The 16,539-nt window shown below is 40.8% G+C and overlaps 1 protein-coding gene across 3 annotated transcripts in view; it reads left to right on the top strand.

The window, feature by feature from the left end:
* The window catches only part of myo16 (myosin XVI), a 264,223-nt gene that overhangs the window by 48,996 nt on the left and 198,688 nt on the right, over positions 1–16,539 (top strand). The gene's annotated exons all lie outside the window — the stretch shown is intronic.

Below are 16,539 nucleotides of genomic sequence, written 5' to 3'. Positions count from 1 at the left end.
CATCCTCAGAGGTGTAAGTGGGAGTGAGTGTGTAAATGAATGCACTCTTGTGTAAATGTGGGGGAAAAGAGGGATACCTCAACAGATCTGAGAAGGTGGAGAGATATAAGGCAGTAAATGGAGAGAGGGAATGCAGAGGAGAAGGGGGAGATATAAAAGAGAAAGACAGAGAGAGAATCGAGGGCGAGAGAGATGCTGAAAGAGGGGAAGGATAATCAGAGTTGTTTGTAGCAGCTGTGGATGAAAGGCTGTTGTTAAACTCATCCGTTCACCACGCCTCTCTTTTCATCTACACTCAGATAATACACTGCTGCCTCATCACTGCTCCCACTCTCAGCCTTACAAATGTTACTCATTATCTGCAGCACACACACACACATTTCCCCAGTCCCTACCTATTTTACATAAACTTTTTGTTGTCTTGCGTGGCCAGATCCTCTCCTGTTATCCCTCTCCAGTTCTTCTCTTGCTCTCCTTTCTCTTTGTCTTCCTGTCTCTATCTCTCTCTATCACTGGGCTCCTTTGTGCCCAGTGCCAGAGGCAACCTGAAAAAGGACAAACAAGGTTGCACCGTCAGGTGCAGCGCCAGCAGAACATACAACAGTTTGGGTTGTGTGTGTGTGTGTGTATGTAAGTGTGTGTTTTGGTGCTACTACTTGGGATTTTTTTTCTTTTCGCTGAACTCCGTGGTCCTACGATAAAGTTAGTCCCATTCGGATCCACGTCTGAGTTTCGTCACCTTGCGTTTAATAAAAGAGCTATTTGTCTACTGCCACTGCCACGCACCGTAATTACACTTAAACACGTTAACACAACAGTGAGTGGAAATGTTGGGGCTACAAACGTTATGTCACACGACCGAGAAAGCCAATAAAATACTCACTAGTCCTCCTGTTTTTTCTATTGCAGTCCGGACGCAGGAGTTTTATCACACAAGAGTAGAAATGTGATTTTTTTTTTTTTACGGACGTCCCCCTGAGAAACCAATCCTGTCCAGATTGAATGAGGCTACATAGTGTCATATCTTACAACTAGTCTCTCACCAGGAGGTAAACTACCCAAAAGTAGCCTCCATGAGACTTTGTATAAGGCAACATGGGAAGAAGGTGAAGAAATATTTCATTAGAGGTTATATTCAAGCCTAAAATAACTTGAGAATACTTTATAACATTAGTCATAACACTGACTGTTCTACCTTTGCCCCATAGCTGATATGGTCAAGTCGAAATGTAGGTAAACATTTATTATACATTTATTAACATTCTGAATACAAACTTGTGCATTTGTGAGAAACTGCTGGTGTGGGTTTTCCTGTTTTTCATTGATATACACTAACTAGCTTTACATGGTTTAATAATGACCTCTAGGTGCCCAAATTGCAAATGAATCTCTAAGATGATCGTTTGAGAACATAAATGTAGTAATCAAAGTAATTCAAGGAGTTTAATTGACTAATTGTCGACTAAATCGACTGTGATGTTCAGTATCTCTGTTGCTGAAAAAAAGAAAAAACACGCTGTGAGTTGAACTTGAGCTGACTGTTCTGTAACTGTTCTGTATCCTGCCTGATCTTTCATCTTTAGAAACTGCAAAGGTACTAAAAATACAATTCATCGTTCAGCACCAGTGTGTGTGTGTGTGTGTGTATGTGTGTGTAGAGAGAATAATGGACTTGCCTGCTTTGAGTTTATGTGATTATATGCAGTAAGAGAATATATGTGGGGATTGACTCAGTGTGTGGGCGTGTAGTCGTGATGGGAAACTGACTGTCTTTATTTTAGCTGAGCAGCAGACTGCTCTGATTCTGTGTCACTAAGAGAAATGGGTACTGGTATTTGGTGTGTGTGTGTTTCTGTGTGTGTGTTGGGGTGTGTGTGTCCTCCTGCAGATGCCCCTCAGGGTTTGATGTGTAGTACAGGAGACGTGAGGGAGGTTAAAGGCCTCTGAAACATCCAGTCCTGTCTGTTTCCATAAGAGTCTCTGCAGGAGAAGAGCACGCCAGTGTTGTGGAGTGTGGGCTGTGCCGATTGTCTGTGTATCTGTGTATCCCTCTATTGTGTCTGTGTGTGTGTTTGTGTTTGTGTTTGCAATTTTACGATAAAAAATATAGTAGGGTTAATAGTAGGGTTAGACAATGGTCTAAATATATCCAGACACCCTGTCCAATTAATGAATTCATCTAATTTGAAGTGCACCCACTACTGACACAGGTGTTCAGTGGCCCAAACCCAGCTTGTATAATCTCCATAGTAAAGCACTGCCAATAGAATGGGATCAGCTGCACATGAGCCTTTGCAAGTCTGTTGCCAAACGTTGTCAGCAAGAGCGTTGGGCGTTGGGCTATGGACTCTGGAGTGATAGAGCATTGTCCAATAGATTTCAAATGAGTGGGTTGATGTTTGTGATCCAGAACTAATAATCAGACTGACTTCAGCACATGATATTGCTAATGTTCTGGTGGTGGAAGCGGAATTAACTCTTTATTCATGTCTTGGTTTCATAAGAAACATAGAGATGGAGGCATCTCCATCATCTTATAGCTCTACTAATAGTAGACCAATGTTAGCAGTAAACTCAAACCGCAAACTACAGTTGCAGGAGACGCTACTTCATAAGCTCTGTCTGGAAGGGATTGGTTTCTCAGGGGGACGTCTGTGAAAAATATTTTACATTTCCACTCTTGTGTGATAAAACTCTTGCGTCTGGACTGCAATTGAAAAAAACAGGAGGACCAGTGAGTTTTTTGGCTGTCTCAATCACATACATTGCTGTTAGTAGCTCCCCATTTCAACTTGATGTTGTGTTCACATGTATATCCATGGAAATGCGTGCTCAAAGTGTTATTACGGTGTGTGGCAGTGGAAAAATAGCTATTTTATTAAAAGCAATGTTCATCTGGACAGAAATAACTTTACCATAGGACCACGAAGTTCAGTGAAAAAGAGAAGATAATTCAGCCTGTAATTTTCTCAGAGGACGTCTAAGAAAAACACATACACGGTCAATCCGGACAGGAATTGAATCAAAGATGTCCCCCTGTCATCTAATTTCTTCCGGATAGAGCTTTAGAAATGCTGATGTGCTGTACTGTCCAGTAGAACAGCAGTTTTTGCTAGCTAGTTTTATTTGAAATAAATGCTGTTTGTTTTCCTTATGTAATAACTTAATAATTAGTTCTCTGATGATAATGTTAGCACATTCACCTCTCAGGGCAGGGGTTCTGGGTTCAATCCCTATCTGGGTAGAGTTCCCTGTGTCTCTGTGCGCCCCATGTCTGTTTTGGTTTCCTCCTACAGTCTTAAAAACATTGAGATCTGGTGAATTGGATTCTCTAAATTGCCTAGAAAAATTGGACACTGTGTGTCTGTGTATGTGTGTGGGTACTATATGTGTACATACAATATGACTGTATGTACTGAATGCCCAGATATGGATTGGCGCTGATCCTGTTGATGCTGATACTTAGTACCTTAGTGCCTGATGCACAGTCCTTCAGGTGGACAGTCATTTCCGGTTGAGAGTACGCTGTGCACAGTCAGATTTCAGTCTGCCTAACCAGAAATGCATTTGAGTGACCTAAAATCTTACACCCAAAAAATATGTGTCTAAATGGGAACTAAATGGGAACTTTTTGTCTTGGTTAGCTGTAGGAATGTAGATAAAATTGTGTCTCGTACTGCACTGTCACTAATAGAAAATCACTAAAATGCAGATGACATGCACACCCCATGTCCTGACATGATAGAAAACCAAGTGGGTGTGTTTTCGAGAAAGCGAGAGAGTGAGAGAGAGATTGTAATTTATGCTTCTTCCTGTCTGTTTTATTAACTGAAGCCTGTGTGGGATATTCCAGTGTAAATCAATACCAGTCAGTCGAGAGGTGGGAGGCGCGGCTGCTCTCGGAGTGTCTCGGAATGTATTTCCTTCTGAGAAGATTGATTGTATGATGTTTTTGAATCTCGGATTGACTTGGTAGTTGTATTTAGAAAGAAGTGTTGGACTACAGCGCCAATTACAAGGAAGATAATGTATACCATAAACAATAAATGATTAAAAATTTACACTGGCTTATAGGGGCAACTGATTTTGAGCTACACATGAGTACAAAAGTGGTGTGCAATGCATGTGTAATACATGTGTAACACATGTGTAGTAGACAGTCATAATGGTATCCAATTGCAATGAATTATCCCATACTGATAGTTGATAGTGCTTTCAATAGCATCCCTCAGAATTTCTTTTTTTTTTCTATTTTTTTTCCTATTGTCTCTTCAATTTAAAAGACCAATTAACCAACCCACTCATTAGGACTCCCTCTATCACTAGTGATGCCTCAACACCAGGAGTGAAGGTAAAGACTAGCACATGCCTCCTCTGATACATGTGAATCAGCCACTGCCTCTTTTTGAACTGCTGCTTCCTATGATGCAGCATTACCGAGTAGCATCACAGTGCATTCGGAGGAAAATGCAGCGACTCGGTTCTGATACATCAGCTCACAGACGCCTTGTGCTGATCGACATCACCCTTTAGAGTGATGAGAAAAAAGAGCGTCATGTACTTCTCAGCCTCTCAGAGAAAGCAAAGCCAATTGTGCTATCTCAGGGCTCCGGCTGCTGATGGCAAGCTACATAAAAATCCTTGTTGGAAAGTTGGCGCCACTGGTTTCAGGATTTTATTAGTGTAACGTTGGGCTGTTAAAGTTCCAAGACCAAAGCTGATCTGACATCAGATGGAACTGAACCCCACACCATGACACCACATCTTCTGGACAGTGCCTCTACTTATGGATATGAAGACAAAAGCAGGACTCAATGTTGATTGTTGATTGATTTCTTGAACTATTTTTTTTTTGACAGTGTCTCTAAAGGCTCTTTTAAAACAGCCTCTTTTAAGGCTTCGTGTAAGTGTGTAAGTGTGTGTGGGCTCACAGTGTGTGTTCTGCGGTGTCCTATAAACCAGTTATGGACTCTCTCTCACGGTGGGCCATAAAGAGACTCCATCTGAGACTCACAAGTGAATGAGGTCAAACAGAACATCCTCCAGAGCTCCCGAGAGAGATGCAGGGAGTGGATGACTGAGCAAGACTTCCGGGGGAAAATCGGACATCCAGTGGACATCCAGTGGACATCCAGTGGACATCCAGTGGACATCCAGCGAGGAGTGGCGTAAAGAAACAGGAGAAGGTTGATTGCTCTCAGAATGAAGAATGAAAGGAGGGGAAGAAGAGCACAGATAGATTTTCACTGAAGCATGTATCGAAGGCAGGAGTTCATTGCAGGTTCATCCAGGCTCATGCTGAGGCTAGCACTATGGCAGCCTCTTATTTTCACCTTCCAGCTCTCTCTCCACTGTACTTCTAACAGTGCACTCCTCCAGCTGCATGCTCTGCTCCCCAGCAGCACTGCTCTAATTTCGTCTCCCGAAATGAACCACGTAAAACACCTCCTGTCACCTAGAAAATGCGAATAGCTCAGTGTCAACCCAACCTTGCTCCTGGAGTTCTCAGCGCTCGGAATGATTTAGGTGTTTCCTTTGCTCTGAAACACCTGATCCAGTTAGGTTAGGTAGCTAAATAGGGATATGTTTTTTTTTTTGGTTTAATACAGTAATACAGGTGTAATAAGTCATTGGCCATGTCTAATTGGGAACTTATAGTATAGTATAGTCATAGTATTGTAGTAGTCTTAGACTACATTCACATTAACCAGGCTGAAGTGGCTCACATCTGATTTTTTGCTCAATCTGGCTCAGATCAGATTTTTTCGTGGCTGTGTGAACATGCCAAATCTGTTTTTTTTTTCAAATCAGATTTAAGTCACTTTCATATGTGGTCCTACATTGGATACGTATCCGATTTATGGGCACGCCTGATGGAAGGTCTGATGGTGGTTGTGCATTGAACTTTTTTTGACCCACAGTTCTACGTTTTTTTACCATGAGTATGTCACAGAAAGTATTACCACCCACAGTGGACAGTGCATTGGGTGGAAATGATCAATGATAAAATAGGGCGTGTAGCTGTATCTGTACATGTTTACAAGTGTGGTCTGATTAAAGGAGCAGTTAAGGTACTCTGCTGAACTGTAGCATTATGTAGTAGGAGGGATAGTGAAGTTTCTCCAGCACCGAGACTGGAGCAGCATTAGCATTAGCTGCTAACAGTGCTAAGTGTTAGCTCATTTGCTCTTCAGAGGTGAGTACTGTATTATTGGCCTGTAGCCTGCTGCTAACCCCAGATAGCACTGATGGAGCAGTATTAGCATTAGCCTCTAACAGTGCTAAACGCTAGCTCTTTTGCCATTGAGAGGTGCATATTATTGGCCTGTAGCCTGCTGCTTACCTTGGCTAGCACTGCTGGAGACCTGCTGAATTAAAAGGAAAACATGGCGACACCTCTGTTCCTTACTAGTGTCGCATAATGCGCCATATTAAAATAGACGTTTCTTGACAGTCTGTCTAGATGGTCTGTGTAGATGCTAAGCTTAGTGTAGCTGTTGCACTAATTCCAACATTTACTGAATACAGGTGTCCTAACTTCACTAATTTCGTTTGTACAGTCCCACAAGTGTCAGTTTATATTTTATCCAAGTGCTTTTCGCTCTTGGGTCACATTACAGCTGTTTTATTTCTTCTTGTGTTGTTGTTAAAGCAGTGTAGCTTTCAAATGTATCACCACATATTGTAATAGTGTCAGTGATACAGAGCAGTGTTATATCACAGCGTGTAGCGTAGCACCACTCTGCACCAGGCTCCTACCCTACTGTGCTACTATCCTACTGTCCTACATAGCTGTTGCTCAGAGATAGTGAGTGCAGAGAGAGATTCTCTTTTTTTAATGAAATCTCAGGCTCACTTGCTGTATGCGCTTTTGCGTGTGTGTGTGTGTGTGTGTGTGTGTGTGTGAGAGAGAGAGTTTCCTCCCCACGCTTCCATGTCTGAGACATGTTTAAGTCGATAATTCAGCTTAGTGTTGGGAAGTCAGGGAGAGGCTTCTGCAGGCTTTGCCTGCTGCTTTGACTGTGGAGGCGAATCTGATTGCTGAGATTGTTCTCAAATCTCAGCCTCTCCAGCCAGCTTTTACACTTCAATGTGTTTTCAAGGGCATCCATTTACCCAGTTCTGAGCATGTAAAATGCACGTACGAGGCCAGAGGAAAATTATGTCTGGCTCAAATGTTTATGTCGGTACTTGTTTTCTTAATTAGGACTTATTTATTGATAGATTAAAGGTCTCATTCCATTGTTTTTTCATTCATTTTAACCCTTGTGTGGTGTTCATATTTTTGTTACTCGTTTACTTTGTTACTTGTATTTAATTCAGCAAAATTAAGCAATTCTACATTAAAATACATTACACATGCTCGCTTCACCTAAATTGCAAGCAATAAAAACAGCTTACATGGTTAATATTTGCCCTTTACCTTTCTTATGTTACATTTCTTTAAAAAAGTGCTAGTCTTTTTTTTATTAGTTTTTTAATAAAATGTAAAAGAAAATGAATTTAACTCAAGATATGAGTAGAAAATTTGTTTAGTTTCAAATTTACAAATGAAGCAATGTTTATTAGCCCTTGGCCAAACATACTGTATGTAATATAAATGTGTGTGTGTGTGTGGGGGGGGGGGTACAGTGTGTGTTTATCGAAAATGTGTTTTGATATATGTTTTTCACAAAAAATGAGCCAATGCCAATGAGTTTGAGTTAGAAAAAATATTTTTTTTTGTATCATTTGATGAAAAATGAAAACGGGTCCCACAGACCCGAACACCACACAAGGGTTAAAATGTCTAGTGGTGTCTAGTATAAATGAATGCCATGTGAGCTGTTTTTGTGAGAAAAAAATGCTCTGGTGTTTCTGTATAGCCCTGCTTTACACTGAATTACCGGCCTCTGAAGAAAGACAGGACTTCGGCTCTTGCTCATGAATATTCATACATGCAAACGTATTGCCTCTGATTAGCTAACAGCACAGCAGCAGAGGACAAAAAATGTGACCTGTCTCCCCCCACAGTCAATTTTACATCTCTAAAACTCAAAGGACCACATGTTTTTTTTAGAGATACAGCCTTAGTTATAAAAATATAGCACTGAGTGCTAGGTAAAGTTAACCATTAAACTTCACTTAACATCAGACTCTCAGGGCCGCAAGCCAGCGAGGAAACGTTATCAATGCTGCAAGCCAAGCGGATACTGCCCGCCATCACATCAAATGTTGAGTTGTGCTGCCTCGTCAAACCGTGCTCCCATAGTGTATATTTAAGATATCGCTAAAACGCAAAATCAACCGGAGATCCAATTTAAAATTACAGTTACTTACAAAAGATAGCTAACGTTAACAAGCTGTGTAAACATCTTAAAATAAAATCTTCTGCTCCAGCCCGGCTTCAGCGCTGTCTGTGGGCGGTCCTGAGCCAAGGTGACCGAGGCCATGAACTCACGAGTGGACGTAGACACGGTGCTTTTCCTGATCGACTCGATTTTCTGAACATTTTCTTTTTCTAGCTACTACAGACAATGGAGGTTGAATAACCGTTTCATATGCAGCATTATATACAACTCAGAGACATCTATAGTATTTTACAAAGAACAAGAAAAAGTGGATTTTAGCAGAAGGAGACTTTTAAACAGAAGCCTAGATGCTTTGTGAAGGCTTGAATGTGATGTTAGACTGGAAAAATCCAATCAAATCAAATCAAATCAAATCCAAGGTGGCCGAACAGCCATACTCCTGCCTACCAACAAACTCTAGAAATAGCATGATTCCTGGTGGCTCAGCAGATAAAGATGCTGACACTATCGCTCAAGGATCACCAAAGAGCACAATTGTCCATGCTCTCTCTGGACCATTACTCCCACTGTGATAGTGACCGGTTCAGGAGTTTGTAGGCTGATGCATCAGAGCTTTTTAAAGGTAAAGGCTTTAGAGCTCAGATACTACTGGAAATAAGCCATAAAATAGTCTTACTTCTAGCAATGCACAGTGTCTAGAATGTAAAGATTATTCTGTTTGAACACTCATTGTCTTCCATGCATCCTGAAAGATGGCGGATGGGCTGATACATAGGAAACGTCCATAATGTAAAACAAAATGCACGAGTGAACTTTTTTTTTGGTGAACTAAAACTATTTTATGATCTATTCAATTCATGAATTCTCTTGGTTTAGGTTTAGGTGACTATCTTTGCATATCTGAGCAACAAAAGGATTCAACCATTTTAGCCCTTTAACTTTATTAATACTGTAGCTTAAATTATAATATAAATGCACACTGAAATAAATGTATTTATTACCTGGTGAATCAAGGAAATTGTGTACTTTAATGCCTCTAATGGCTTCAGTAATAAAACACTGTAAATTGATATTAAACTTGTGTCTTATTTGTACAATACAGCTTTGGAAAAATATGTCTTTTGAATACTTACATTTTGAGTATTTTAGGTTACATTTATAGTGTTTATGGAACTACCTTAATTTAAAGCCTTAATGTTTGATATTATATTTACTCCTAACAGTACAGTGAGTCACAATCCTATATTAAAGCAGCACTAGGTAGGATTTCCTTGATTTTTGATCTTTTTAAAGAAGTAAAATTACAGCTTGAAACTCACTGCAGCACTGCATTGTGTAATAGGAGGAATAGCGGTGCTCTCGTGTCTGTGCCGGAGCTCCTCTAAGCTCAAACCAGACTCTGTAAGTTTTCCGAGGCGGTCGCGACCAACGCCCGCGAGAACTGCGACCTGCTTTCCGACCTTTAGTTCTAACAGTTCTACAAGGACTACTGGTTCATTCTTTACAAACTAACATACAGACTCTCTGGCAGAAGCTGGAAAGAGACGGAATATGTCTGTGAAAGCCAGAAAACGAGAAAGAGAAACTAATCCGCCTGAAACTTTAAAAAAATTTATTACACTCTACAACTGTAGGGGGAGCCACGAGCACAAAATCTTAATCCTACCTAGTGGAGCTTTAAATAAATAATGATAAAAAAAAATACTGTGATATACCATTAAACCGTCAGAATCTTACAAAAAACCGTGATATGCATTTTTGGTCATACCTCCCAGCTCTATGTATACATGTAAATATCACAAGAAGCTCATTAAAAAGTAGGACATGTCTCATTTAAATACAGAAGTGTCCTGAGTTGTATAAAAGCAGCAGTGATCTCAGACTCGTCCCTTGCCTCGTCTGCTGTGTGTAGCATGTTTACTCTGTCTGCTGGAGGATTGTGGAGGTGTAAATAACACAGTTTCAAAAACTTGGCAATCGCATGAATGTCTCACCAGAGTCCTTGCGATGCTCAGCGTGGGGAGATCCGATGGCAGGCTGTTCACTGCCACTACTGCCGGAGAAGTGAGTATTAAGTTTTACAAAGAAAAGGCCAAATTGTAGGAGCGGGGAGTCGTCACATTTCAGGCGAGTATCCCGTAGCATGTCGGGATTATCTGCTCCCAGCAGCGCCTGTGCTGTAGCGCTCATTTCCTATCAGCGTTCTGTTCTCCTGACGAGGGCAAGGGAGAGGGTGGAACTGTTTTTAGGGTAATTGGATTCTTTATGGTCGAGAAGCTTATTTCACTTTGGCGCTGAGGCTTTTAAAACGTTCCTAATCTGAACAGTCTTATCAGAGCACAGGGACTGATTCAGCAGAGCGAGAGCAAGCGCGAGAGAGAGGCTCCAAAGTACTCTTCCTACTTGCAGTTGTATTATATTTTATACTGTAACATTATTTGTACACATTTTCCTTATTCATTCAATTGTTTTTATTATATGTGGACATAATCAGAAATGAAGAGGATATGTCCACAATATCCAGGGTTCATTTGGTCATGAATAACCTGGAAAAGTCAAGGACTTTTAAAATAGCCTAGTTTCCAGGCCTAAATAAGTTTTGGAAAAATAAAAATACCAGAACGGTCATGGAAAGTCATGGAAATTTGAAATCTAAAAATCTTTGTGTTTTTTTTTTATTTGTCGACAGCTAAAAAGCTAAAAAATACAGTTGTGGTCAAAAGTTTACATACACTTGTAAAAAAACAATGTTATGGCTGTCTTGAGTTTTCAATAAGTTCTACAACTCTTATTTTTCTGTGATAGAGTGATCGGAACACATACATGTTTGTCACAAAAAACAGTCATAAAATTTGGTTCTTTCATAAATTTATTATGGGTCTGCTGAAAATGTCACCAAATCTGCTGGGTCAAAAATATACATACAGCAACAAAATGTGTCAATTTTGGTGATGTAGCGAGTTGTGTCAATCAAATTAGCTTCATGTCATGGCCTCTTCACTTCTTGTAAGTGATTCTGATTGACTACAGCTGTTGACTTCTCATGAGCCCATTTAAATAGGGCTCATTTGACCCAGTGATTAGACTCAGCTACAAAAGCTACAATGGGTCAAAGGAACTCAGTGTGGATCTGAAAAAGCGAATTATTGACTTGAACAAGTCAGGGAAGTCACTTGGAGCCATTTCAAAGCAGCTACAGGTCCCAAGAGCAACTGTGCAGACAATTATACGCAAGTATAAAGTGCATGGAACAGTTGTGTCACTGCCACGATCAGGAAGAAAACGCAAGCTATCACATGCTGCCGAGAGGAGATTGGTCAGGATGGTCAAGAGTCAACCAAGAATCACCAAGAAGCAGGTCTGCAAGGATTTGGAAGCTGATGGAACACAGGTTTCAGTCTCCACAGTCAAGCGTGTTTTACATCGCCATGGACTGAGAGGCTGCCGTGCAAGAAAGAAGCCCTTGCTCCAGAAAAGGCACCTTAAGACTCGGCTGAAGTTTGCTGCTGATCACATGGACAAAGATAAAACCTTCTGGAGGAAAGTTCTCTGGTCAGACGAAACAAAAATTGAGCTGTTTGGCCACAACACCCAGCAATATGTTTGGAGGAGAAAAGGTGAGGCCTTTAATCCCAGGAACACCATGCCTACTGTCAAGCATGGTGGTGGTAGTATTATGCTCTGGGGATGTTTTGCTGCCAGTGGAACTGGTTCTTTGCAGAAAGTAAATGGGATAATGAAGAAGGAGGATTACCTCCAAATTCTGCAGGAAAACTTAAAACCATCAGCCCGAAGGTTGGGTCTTGGGCGCAGTTGGGTGTTCCAACAAGACAATGACCCAAAACACACATCAAAAGTGGTAAAGGAATGGCTAAACCAGGCTAGAATTAAGGTTTTAGAATGGCCTTCCCAAAGTCCTGACTTAAACCCCATTGAGAACATGTGGACAGTGCTAAAGAAACGGGTTCATGCAAGAAAACCATCACATTTAGCTGAACTGCACCAATTCTGTCAAGAAGAGTGGTCAAACATTCGACCTGAAGCTTGCCAGGAGCTTGTGGATGGCTACCAAAAGCGCCTAGTTGCCATGAAAATGGCCAAGGGACATGTAACCAAATACTAATGTTGCTGTATGTATATTTTTGACCCAGCAGATTTGGTGACATTTTCAGCAGACCCATAATAAATTTATGAAAGAACCAAATTTTATGACTGTTTTTTGTGACAAACATGTATGTGTTCCGATCATTCTATCACAGAAAAATAAGAGTTGTAGAACTTATTGAAAACTCAAGACAGCCATAACATTATGTTTTTTTACAAGTGTATGTAAACTTTTGACCACAACTGTACATCAGCTCAAAGTTAGTTCTGTAATTTATATGTAGTATATTTATATGCAATAAATGTTGTTGGACCTACTTAGGTGTATTTGGTTCACAGATGAAATTTCATGGACTCAACTTCTTTTCTTTAATTGGACCAGAATTCTAGGATTGTTAGCAGAACTAAATCTACAAATATTTGAGTTTTTTTATTAATTGACCAAGAAAATATATTTAGAGCTAGCAAATACATCAGCTCAGATTTCATTTAGTAACTTAGCCCTACATGATAGAGCTCCCAGGATTTGACACACATTGTATTATTAAATATTGTTCGTCAACATTTCTTAAACATACCTTTTCTTATGAAATTAATTAGAGTCCTTCTGTATTCAATTTTGATGATAGTTTTTGGTTAATTTTTGGTTTTATTCCTGTTTCTGCCATCTTCTCAACTGACATCTTGTTAATTATTGATCATCCTGTGCAAATGCAGGAGTTAGCTGATAGATGTCGCAGCAAGGGATCAGTAAATGAGTATTTGTTTATTTGCTTGGTTACTGTTTGGTTTGCTAGCATGCTAATAATATAACATGCTACTTGAATACCATACTAAATATACTGTTTGGGTATGCAGTGTCTGAACAATGAGGCAGTACTTCTTAATGTGTCAAACAGAGAGGTTTATAAAATGACTGAAGAAATACAGGTGAGAGGGGTTGATACTCTGGTGAGTGGGAACTGTTCTTGATAGCAGCTGATTTAAACTAGCTGCTAGATACAGTGTTAATGGATTTTTTTAATATATATATATTTATTTGTAATAATAACATTTATAATGTTTACAAATGCCTTATTTGTGCTGCTTTAGACTCTTTTTTTCATCTCTATTGATATCTGTATCAGCCTGTATCTGTTTCAGCAGCAATGGGTGAAACCTAAAGTAGTTGATTGCATTCATTAGAAAGATTGCCAACAAACAGTTGGACATGAAGTCTAAACCATTGGGATGCTTCAAGATGCTTGTTCTTCACTTTAGACACTTTTGTGTGTGGTTTAGTTTTTTTTAAACCTTTGAAAATAGTTCCAAAAACACCAAAAACAGGCTTTACTGTTGTGATAGGTCAGTATTATATTAAACCAATGGTGCAGGCATTCTTAATATTGTTCTAAATTGCTGCCATGTTCTTGCATTTGCTCTTTTTCAAACCATAAGACTAAAAGCCCTGTCATTCATTCCATTTGTGCATAATATTACCATAGCCAGTGGGCACTGGGAGAAATTCTCTCAAAGCCATTGGATCAATCTTCAAACGAACCCCTAGGAGAGAAAAGAGCGAAAAAACACTCTCTCTACTGAGAAAAGTCTTCAAAGCAGATGGTTGTTCTTGAAAATGTGGTCACGCCAACATCAGCCAGCACAGTCCTCAAGAGCAGAGTCCACTGCTGTTCCTTTCTTCTTCTTCTTCATCACTTAGTTTGGGTTTCTGATTTCCAGACCTTTTATTTTTGCGCATTTCTCAGCTGGAATTCACGGTCCTGTGCTCCCAGTTCTCCACAGGCAGTAGGTTCTATCGGAGTAGATGCCATAATCATAGAGAAAGTAATTCTGTGGCTTCGATGCCAAACTGAAACCACAGTAGTTTCTTCCAGAGTAGGAGAATATGAGCGTTGAGTGTTATTTAGATGGCACTTATTTTTGTTCCACATTTTTAAATGACTCATTTCCACTATCTGTCATTCTCTCTCTCTCTCTTTCTCTATCTCTCTCTTTCTCTCGATCTCCCGATCTGTCTCTCTTTCTGACAGGCACTCTAGTCTCCAGTTCACACCTCAGCTCTTGAGCTCATTGCCTCAGGGAGTTTTTTCCTGGAGATGGTTTAATTTACAGTTTTTGGGAGTGTGACTCCAAGGTGTCATGCACACACACTTATACACTCATACACTTTCCTTGCTTTCTCTGGAAACAGGTCATAAAGAGCCCCCAGAGCCATGCTGACTGTGTGTTAACACACACTCGGGCCTCCCTGAACTGTCACAGCATCAGAAATTCAGGCCCTGATCACCGATATCCCATCTGCTGTCGATCTGTTTGGTATTAGCCTGTTAGCCGTGGGTTATGGAGAGCAGTTGTTGTACTTTCTTATCTGCTTTTCCCTCTGTGTATGTCTGCGGCGAGCGCCTGAGGCTGTTTCCTTTGAACTTACTGAAGTTTTTATTTACTATATGCCGTTTGAAATCCTATTGTTAGCGAGCCAAACAATCTCCAAACTCCCCCCCCCCCCCCCCCAGAGCGAACTTAAAAAGCCTGCCGCTTTGAACCAAGTAAACATCTGCCAGGAGGGAGCCCGATGCGGCCACAATACAAACCAGAGCTCATGCAAATCAGCCCGGCCTTTTTCTTTTCGGCGCACTCTTGGCATCTGGCCTCCCCACTGTCCATTAGGCAGCCTTCTGAAACAGGTGGGAGAAACTGGAAGAAGATGCCTATCTGCGTCAGAGCGCCCAGAGCCCACAGCAACATCAATCATCTCCCGGCTCCTTCTGCCTGATAGCCGGCGATAACCATCTCAGATCTGCTTTCTGTCTCAACCACTCAGAGGTAAAGGCTAAAGTCAGACTAGCAGTCATCTACCGAGTGAGGTGGACCAGTGTGACCTTATCAACACGGCCAGATCCAGCCAGCGGAACCGGTTTCTCGGTAAGGAGCGTGGATGGATTGTCATTACTCGGCTGCCGGCTTCTCGGCCTGAAAGGAGAAGTCTCAGGGTTGGGAATTGATTTGCTGGTGCCTGCTTTGCATGGAGATGGAGGTGCTGCATTCCAATAAGGAGTCAAGGGCACTGTGGGAGTCTGGAGGTTCACTTCTACTTTGTAAGCATCGGTCAGGAGATGGTCAGAAGATTCAATTTGTGATGATGCCACGGATACCTGTGACTGGAATTCCAAGGAATATCTCTGTTTTTGAGTGGTGTAGGGAACCAAAGATAAGCATGACGGCTTCAGTCAATGGGAAATGGCTGCATTATTATATTTTATTTATTTATCAGATTTTTTTCCCATTTTTTCTCCCAATTTGGCTGTCCAATTGTCCCACCCCTTTGTGCGTCCCCATCACCAGTGGTGCCTGGGACCATCACCAGCAGCTGGGTGCCGGCAGCTGATGGTAAGCTGCATGAACGGGATTCGAACCTGCGAACTCCCATTCATAGTGTCAGCGCATTAGACTGCTGGTCCACTCGCCGCCCCTAAATGGCTGTATTTCTGTCTGTAATAAACAGAACATTCTATTAGAAGAATTTAGACATACATTTTTAAGTGCCCAATAGTTTTGCGGTATGTATAAATCTTAGACATTTAAGGACCACACAGTAAATTTTACTGACAACAGTTTTATAGGGAATTATTCAGTGCATTATTAAATCCCAGTTGGAGTCACTAACAATTGAACTTGATGAAGGGTGTTCCATTATAACCCCAAAACTCTTAGATTCAGATTCATGTCTGGGGAATGAGAAGGCCACTGTCATGTTCCTCAAACCAATCCCACACAATATACTGTATGTAGTGTGTAGTGTGGCAGGGTGCGTTGTCCTGCTGAAAGAAGCCACTGCCACCACTGAGAACCATCTGAAGAGGTGTTCTTGGTTCATACCAATGTTAAGCATGTTTTTTATGTATATGTCAAAATGTCTTTTGTGGACAAACTAAGGGAATGCATAAAAATCTAAAAAATAATATAAGTGCCCAAATTCTTCTAGCTCAAGTGCTCAAATTCTTCTAGTGGGCACATACACCCAGGTTTTTTAGTCAAATGTACACCTGTATTCTGTGGGGTGACAATAAAAAGGTTGAATCTTGAATCTTAATTACTTCTTAAACCTCATACAATTTTACATAGCTTCCTTTTTCATCTTAAAATA

This window comes from Astyanax mexicanus, chromosome 11 (genome assembly GCF_023375975.1).
Source record: "Astyanax mexicanus isolate ESR-SI-001 chromosome 11, AstMex3_surface, whole genome shotgun sequence".
In the NCBI taxonomy this organism is placed as follows: domain Eukaryota; kingdom Metazoa; phylum Chordata; class Actinopteri; order Characiformes; family Acestrorhamphidae; genus Astyanax; species Astyanax mexicanus.
Note: the sequence above shows the minus strand (reverse complement) of the source record. Positions and strands in the feature narration are given on the sequence as shown.